We start from the raw sequence: 8,949 nt of genomic DNA, 5'->3' as shown, positions 1-8,949 counted from the left end.
AATGGAAGAGAGTGAAAAGAGAAACGTAAATAGGACAGCAGAGTGCCTGCAGACTTGTGGTATTTTAGGGAAAGAAGTGACAGGGAATAGAGGGAAAACTGCTGAAAGTATAAATGCATATAAATAACAAGCATGAGGATGAGACAGATGCCAGCAGACATTGAGATGATGAAGAAAGAGGGACAAAAGATATATATATATATATATAAAAATACAGGATAAGACAATCTGAGCTGTCATAAAAGGACAGTGACAAACATATAGGAAAAATATGTTCAGGTTTGTCCAGTAACTTTCACATTTGAATGTTTCTGGGTAGGAAACTCACTTAAAGGTTTGTTTAGGTTCTGGGTGAAGAGTGAATGATGACAAATAAAAAGAGGCCCTGTAAAAGAGACGTCCAGGCTCACATGGAGGACGGTGACTCTCTGAAGAAACAATGTGACGGGATCACTATCTGTTGAAAACCAACCGAAGGCAAATAATGTAAACCTCACAGTAGACACATTTAACTGGCACGCATACACATTACCTTCATATCACCTTCAACCTACTTTGGATTTCTTTTCCCATTTGGCTGAGTGCCATCATCTTTTCATCATTTATGACAATAGTGGTGATGTAACTCTATTCTGAACTGGATCACATGCAATTTCTATAACTGTTTTAATTTCATTATTTTCATCTGATCTAGTGATATACCTCACTGTGCCTCGGTCCACTCATAGATGCATGAACACTCACAACTGAGGGTCTTAAGAATTAAATGTGCAACATTTTAATAACAATTATAATGTAAGAAATCTGATTTCTATTTAGAACAGAGCAGCCAAATGTAGGGCCTGCAGCCCAAGTTGGCCTGCTCCTTCTTTGTTTTGGCCCACCATTGCATTTGACAAACTCAATCTTATTCTCCTCATTCTTTACCTGCTGTAAAAACACAATGACTATGCAGCTAAAAAAGTGCATTATCGCCTATGAGTTTTACAGCAATGTACAGCTTCCCTATTAAATGACATTGGCCCAAATTTTATCCACAAAGAATGATGGTATTCTCTCCTGCATGTGACGTTAGTGTCCTATGTGCTGTCAGTCAAGGAGAGATTGAGGAAGTCATAACTAGAAAAAAGAAAAGTTGGAAAAACTTAGCAAGAAGACTATTTTTGACAATACCTTCTATAAATTAAAAAAAAAAACAATACTGTTATACAGATTAAATGTTTTAATTATTGTGAAAAAAAATTCATATTGAGAGTGTTACATTTCTAGGAAAATATGTAAAATATTAATGATATACAATTTTACGTAACATAAACATTTATTTTTGGCTCACGGCAACTTCATCCATACTTATTTTTGGCCCTTCATAGGAAAGAATTTGGTCACCTCTGATTTAGATGAATAAGCTATTGAATTTCTGACAATTACAGCGTGCTTTGTTATCACATTAGATGGCTTATTGTCCTTGAGAGTAAAGTCTTTCCACAGGTGCAGATGATAAGTACAGTTAAAACCAGAAGTTTACATACACCGTGCAAAAAGACACATAACACTTTTTTTTCTCACTGTCTGAAGTTAAATCAGACTAAACCTCTCCTGTTTCAGCTCCGTTAGGATTACCAAAATTATTTAACTTTTGCTAAATGTCAGAATAATGAGAAAGAGAATATTTTAGAGAATTTTTCATTACTTTCTTCAAGGTCAAAAGTTTACATACAGTTCCTTAGTATTCAGTAGCATTGCCTTTGAACTGCATGACTTGGGTCAAACGTTCTGGGTATCCTTCCACAAGCTTCTTACAGTACTCTGCTGGAATTCTGGCCCATTCCTCCTGACAGAACTGGTGGAACTGAGTCAGGTTTGTTGGCCGCCTCGCTCGCACACGCCTTTTCAGATCTGCCCACAAATTTTCGATGGGATTCAGGTCAGGGCTTTGTGATGGCCACTCCAAGACATTGACTTTGTTGTCCTCAAGCCACTTTTTAACTATTTTGGCAGTATGCTTAGGGTCATTGTCCATTTGGAAGACCCATTTGCACCCAAGTTTTAGCTTCCTGGCTGATGTCCTGAGATGTTGCCTTAATATTTCCAGGTAATGTTCTTTCTTCATGATGCCGTCTATTTATGAAGAGCTCCAGTTCCTTCTGCAGCAAAACAGCCCCACAACATGATGCTGCCACCTCCATGCTTCACAGTTGGGATGGTGTTTTCAGGTCTACAAGCTTCCCCCTTTTTCCTCCAAATGTAACGGTGGTCATTATGGCCAAACAGCTCCACTTTAGTTTCATTAGACCACAGGACATGTCTCCAGAAGTTAAGGTCTTTGTCTTGGTGTCTTTTTGCAAACTGTAATCTGGCTTTTTTATGTTTCTTTAGGAGTAATGGCTTCCTTCTTGCTGAGTAGCCTTTCAGCCCATGACTCGTTTTACTGTGGATAATGACACTTTCTTACCAGCTTCAGCCATCATCTTCACAAGGTCTTTAGCTTTTGTTCTGGGGTTGATTTGCACATGTCGGACCAAAACACGTTCATCTCTGGGACACAGAGCCCGTCTCCTTCCTGAGCGGTGTGATGGCTGGACATTCCCATGTTTATACTTGCGTATAATTGTTTGCACAGATGAACGTGGCACCTTCAAGCATCTGGAAATTGCACCCAAGGATGAACCAGACTTGTGGAGCTCCACGATTCTCTCCCTGATTTCTTGGCTGATTTCTTTTGACTTTCCCATGATTTCAAACAAGGAAGCAGAGTGTTTGAGGTGTGGCCTTAAAATACATCCCTGGGTGTGCCTTCAATTAACTCACATGTTGTCAGTTAACCTATCAGGAGCTTCAAAAGCCATGACATCATCATCTGGGCTTGCCCACATTATTTAAAGACATAGTACTTTTGGTGTATGTAAACTTTTGACCTCAAAGAAAGTAATCTAAAATTCTCTAAGAAATTCTCTTTCTCATTATTGTGACATTTAGCAAAAGTTAAATAATTTTGGTAATCCTAACGGACCTGAAACAGGAGAGGTTTAGTCTGATTTAACTTCAGACAGTGAGAAAAAAAGTGTTATGTGTCTTTTTGCACAGTGTATGTAAACTTCTGGTTTCAACTGTACATAATACACTTTGACATTACAACCAAAAAAAAAAAAGCCATCGGATACATTTATATCAAATAAATTGTCAGTGATTCAGTGCATACATGGCAGCAGGAACAAAGCTTTCATTTACCTCCTTGCATTATAAGAAATGTGGATGTTTACAGTGGACTAATGCCTCCAAACACACCTGGATGAGTTCCTGGATGAATATTTGACCTGTTTGTGTAACTACCAGAGGAGGGCAGTAGAAGACTGCAAAACTGAACAGAAAAACATATATCTCATCTCACAGTCTGGATATGAATTTTTCCTAAAATGTGGAATAATCTATGGAAACAATCACTCAGGAAATGCATTCGGTGACATTATTATGAAATGAAATACACCTGGAAACAACCCAAAGAGAAGCTGAGATGTAGAAGCACGGTCACATTAGTCAGAGGGAGACTTTTTTTCCCTTTTTTTTTCCAGTTGTTTTGGCTCCCACTGGAAAGATCAGAAACGTTACCCTGAAAAACCCGAAGCTCTGTCCACTTCCTGTCCCACTGTCAGCCTGAAACCAGAGCTCCTCTTCCTCAGCTAATGGGAATACCAGCCTGATATACCGCTGCAGCTCTCTCCAACAATACTGCTGCATGCTGTCCATTAATTAGTCATGGTAGTTTCCCTGTGCCAAAAAATAAATAAATAAAAGTCAGGCATTCGCAGTGTCGTGCAGTTCTGCTTTTACTCTCCCCAATCGTCGTGACTTGTGAAAGACAGCCGGTGTATTTTGCTGTGAGCGACCCTGCAAGCCACCATTGCAGGCGTCCACTCTGCAGAGGTGTGCTGCGCTTTTCATTATTTTAGCCGCTCGGTGGCTCCTCCAGAGTGATTGATTGATTCTTCCCGGCCCACGTTAAGTTTGAACTCGTGATTGGGCGCAAAGGTCTTCAGGTGTTTACTCCGGTTAGAGAGGAGACCTCGTAGCAGGGCAGTGGAACATGATACGACCACTGCACATAAACTCAGAAAGTGGTAGACACCATCTGTTTGACACCATCAGTGACTGCGTGTTTCGGGGAAGCTGCAAAAGCAAAATATATTTTGATAATTACACATTTGCACAAAAGAGGTGTACACTTGTTAACTTTGTACAATTGTGACTGATTTTGAAATCTAAAATGTTACTTATTTAATCACTGTCAAATGAAAATAGGCATTAAGTTTGTGTCAGGGAGGTGTAAGAATGAAAATGCATGTAGGGGAGACTGGGGCTTTTACTGATTTCATGTGCCAAGCTAACCAGAGATTTAACAAGTGTTAGCAAACATGGCGGTGTGGGCCATGTTGTCTTGGGGACATTTTGGGACATATTGTCACATGTGTCACTCGTTGGAAATTGTACCAAATGTGGCATTGCCTATAATATCAGAGAAAATTCAATAAATAGGGATAGCTACTTTGAGTAATGTTGGCCGATTAGCAGTCAAAGGATTGTTTAATGATATTTAACATATAATTGGATTCATGCATGTTTAGAAGGAAGAAAGAAAATAGGACAAAAGGAGGTTCAGGAATTATTAAAGAGTGTCCCCTCCCCCCAAGCGAGACAACTTATGTGTGCTAGAACTTCATTTCTGACCTTCGGTCCGAGTCAGATATGGTTCTGTTTAAAGGGTGTTTGAAGATGATTCCCTTGCTGTTTTAGTTCAGACTTTCTGTTATTAAAAAAAATAAAATCTTGAATTTGTATTTGTCGTAGGTTTATTTCTTACAATATCCAGCGTGACAACTTACCCACTGATGGGGCAAATTGACACAAGTGCACATCAGCTATTTGACTCCTTATAACTCAGTTCTGAAGTACGATCTTAAAATGTGTTGAATACAGATAATACACCAGAGACTTTCCTCTTCCATTTGGTATATCATGCATACCTATATGATTTATGTATTCCCAAGATATATGAGAGAGTGAAAAGTGTGACAGCTAGCCCCGGTCTCTCCTACTCCAATTGCGACGGGAAACATGTGGTGCTCGACAGTGCTCAACCATTATGATAATAACTCGTGAAAATTATGCACAAAAAAAAAAAAAAAAAGCTCATAAACATACAATTATATAGTATTGTCTGTAGTTTTGATCAAATTTTTGGTTATATCCTTTTACCCACCATTCCTACTGGACTCCTTAGTTTACTCATAATTATTCATCTTAAACATGCATCATAATAAAATGGGCCCATTGTGTTGGCATGCCTATGGAGATATATTTCCTGTTGCCACATGCGTCCTCTGGGGATTAAATGTGGAGCCCACAAGGTTAAACATTTAGAGGGGCGAGGTTGGGGGGGGGGGGGCTTTCAATGAGGCGTATTGTTATTACGGCGGGATAAATTCCTCACAGTTTAAATAACACGGGTGCGACTGTACGTGAGCGTGCGCTCATCTTGTCAATTCAAGTGACTGTTGTTCACTTGAAACCAGGCAAACCAATACAAGAAGCCACACATTTTATAAGGCGTTAATTATTTGCACATCTCTTATAACGACATTTTCTTGTTTATTCTTCGTTGTAAAACGCTATGAGCTCCACACATTGTTGATTAAAAACCACTGTCCATGTGTTATGACAAACTTTACACCCTTTTGATTGAGGGCCAGAGGACAGCCAGCTCCTCCAAGGCCTCTCATCACTTAGCTAACATCCGGTGGGGTGGCACGGTGCCTTGCTCGTCTCCTCAGCCCTCTCATGCACACGGATACCTACTAATCTTCCTGTGAAGGTCACTGCTTTTTCAAACACATCTCAGCACTAAAATGCACGCACAAGACTTGATCAGCATAACAGTTTTGTCTGCATACTGCATCGCTGCACTCAAGCTTGTGATCCCCGCCAATAGGTCATGCCAGATAATTAAACCGAGAATCCGAGGGACATTCAATACACTCTATTACAACTGGGGGAGCGTGAGGCTCAGGGGAGACTTTGGTATTCATAGACTGGATATAAAGCTTTTTCTAAAGCATCAAGTGGCTCCGAGTTCCGCTGTAAACACAAGGCGTTGACTGTATCAGTGTTGACTTCAGCGGTGTCTTACTACCCATCTGTGAATTGCTGGTAGCAGAGAAAGCCACGACGGGCACTTATAAATGCTTTCAAAACTGCTCATCATGGACTTTTTTTGTTTTGTTTTGAACTATATACACTTTGGCTAATCATCACAGTCAACGGACAGGCATTACTAATGACATTCACGGCTGCATTCTCTTTAGATGAGCTAGTTGTAGAGTCTCGGCACTGTCAGGGACACTTAATGGAACCCAGCCATGACAAATTCACATTTCATTTATCTAATTTTCAAGAAGGAGTCAGAGATGTGGTCAGGTCAAATTACCAGTAACACTGTCTGAAATTCATTTTTAAAAGCTCATCACCTTTAAATTGCCATGTATCAGTTTCCACAGTAGGTTTAATAGAAAACTAGAGACACAACAAATTATAATGAAAACAAGTTCTTATTATTATTATTATCTTGAATATAACTGGTGTCCACATGCTGGCACACTTTAAATTGCCTGTTATGCAAAGCAGTAGACTGAGGTAATTTTGAGTGTATTAAATGAGTCACCTTTGACTTTGCTCCTGTTTTATCTAGATTAAAGCTGTCAGAGGTCGTCACCTGAAGAAACGTGTCGGTGTGGTCACCAGAGAAAGTCCAGACTGACAGTGCAGCAAAATCAGGAGGGTCTCTTCCATCATTCACTGTCCTGTGCCTCACTTTTGAAAAAATTCTGTCTCTCGCTCTACCTGCGTGTCATAACATCGACACGACATACTCTCCGAGGCAGAATAACAAAATTACTGTCATTACCGAGTTGTAAGCCAAAAACAAAACCTTATAAAAATGATGTACGGTGTATTCTGAGAGTGTTACTTACAGATGTGAGGCGTGTGTGCTTTGAGTAGCAACGTGAGAGCGTGGCTTCATACACTCTGTGTCTATTTTCGCACCACTGGTCCAACACACAAGGTGAAGTCTCCCATGTCCGGGGCTGTCACTTTGTCACAGCAGACATCGACAGTGGAGGCGGTGGTTCTGCCGGCGACTTTGGGGGAAAATGAACGGGCGCACCCTTCCTCCCTGCCAGGCTTCCCCCGGCCTGTGCGGGCAAGAGTTGAATCCAATATGACCTGTTGTGGAATGTGACAGCAGAGAGCTGCCAGAGCCTCGTCTGACAAGCCTGCCCAAATGATTGTCTCACCATGCAAGCTTGAACCAGCTCCACTTGCAGATCCTTTTCTGAGAGGTGCTGCTCAGCATCAGCGAGGAGCCAAGGCTCTTGACAGCCTCACTTCTCCACAGTGCAGCTACTGTGGGAACTGCTGTACCTCGGTGTGTGGACACATAATCACATGCACACACTGTTAAACAGAGGACTTCTCCCACACAGGCTATTGGCATTGCATTTCAACTTACTACGGTACTCAAGGTTTGTGAGTCTGACGTCTGTCTTGCCAAGGGGTCACAGACATTCGACAAAAACAAATGACAAGCCTCCATTGTTTGAACACTTAGGATTCTTTTGTAATTAATCCAACACAGTTATAGACTTTCTCCAGATGTTAAAACAACAGTTTAAGAATCTTTCCACCTGTCAGTGTGTTTTTTTCTGCCTTCCCTCTTGTAAAACTCAAACTTCATCATGTAAACTGTTTTGTTTATGGTTCCATCCACACATTCGTCACATGATGTGATCGTTGTGGTTCATTTTCTTAATGAAGTTCTAATGAGAAGCATCCGATAAAAGCAAAACATCCTGCCTGATATATGATTTTGTGTTATTATTTTAGATACGGTTAGTTGGGATCATTTCCATTCAAGTTTAGTTGTATAGCACCAGTCATCACATCGTATAAGTCATCTCTGGATGCAGTAAGATCGAGACTTTAGAACATTTCAGAGGAACACAACACTTCAGCGGTTCCCACAGTAGCAACAGAAGGGAGTGAAAACTCCCTTTTAATAGGAAGAAACTTCCAACAGAACCAGGCTCAGAGGACGGCGGTCATCTGCCTCGACTAGTTAGGTTGAGTGGAGAGCAGAAAGAGAAAAGAACAGCATAGACATACAACAAAACAATAAGCCCTGGGCAGGTTGGTCGGTTCAGAAACATGCAGCTCCGGAATCAGAGAGACCTGCAGAAAAAGCACAAAACTATGGGAAGAGAGAAAGTTAATGACATGCATATAAACACATACATCAAACCTGAAACAAACATGTCCTCAAACATGAAGCAGTCGCAGCGGAGGGGCTTCTGGAGACAGAGAAGTGTTAATGTTTCACTGTGCTGCTTATAAAGACCTAGTCAGGTTGTGATGAATTAATTAAATAGAGTAAACGTGGAAGTGCTGATAAAAATAAAAGGATTTTGGAAAAAGTAATAACTTCAAAATTAACAGTTGTTATTAAAAAAAATAAAAAAAAAAAAATACTTATCACACTTGCCTGATCAAATACCTTCAGCATTGGCAAACCCCTCAAACACTTAGGTCCCAGCTCAGTTAGAATCAGCTGGACAAACTTCTGAAAAGTGACCCGTCCTGCTGCTGCATTTGCTCCTGAGAGCAGATGCTCTCCTGGTGGCCGCCGAGCCACGCCAGTTAATTAACACCACTCGAGTGTGTCAAGAGGAGGGAAGAAAAATTTCTGCTCCTAGTGGTGTCACACCCCGGCCGGCAAGGCGTGACAAAAGGGGGGATGCAGAGGGAATAGCAATGCATTCATTTTGAACAGACATTATAATAAATGACGAGAATTCATAATATATATATTGAGAAGCACAACAGAATTAAAACAACAAAACA

Source organism: Brachyistius frenatus, unplaced genomic scaffold, assembly GCF_029030835.1.
Source record: "Brachyistius frenatus isolate BFR_SWC_R1_liver_20210118 unplaced genomic scaffold, ASM2903083v1 Contig_3, whole genome shotgun sequence".
NCBI lineage: Eukaryota > Metazoa > Chordata > Actinopteri > Embiotocidae > Brachyistius > Brachyistius frenatus.
This window is presented reverse-complemented; position numbering follows the sequence as displayed.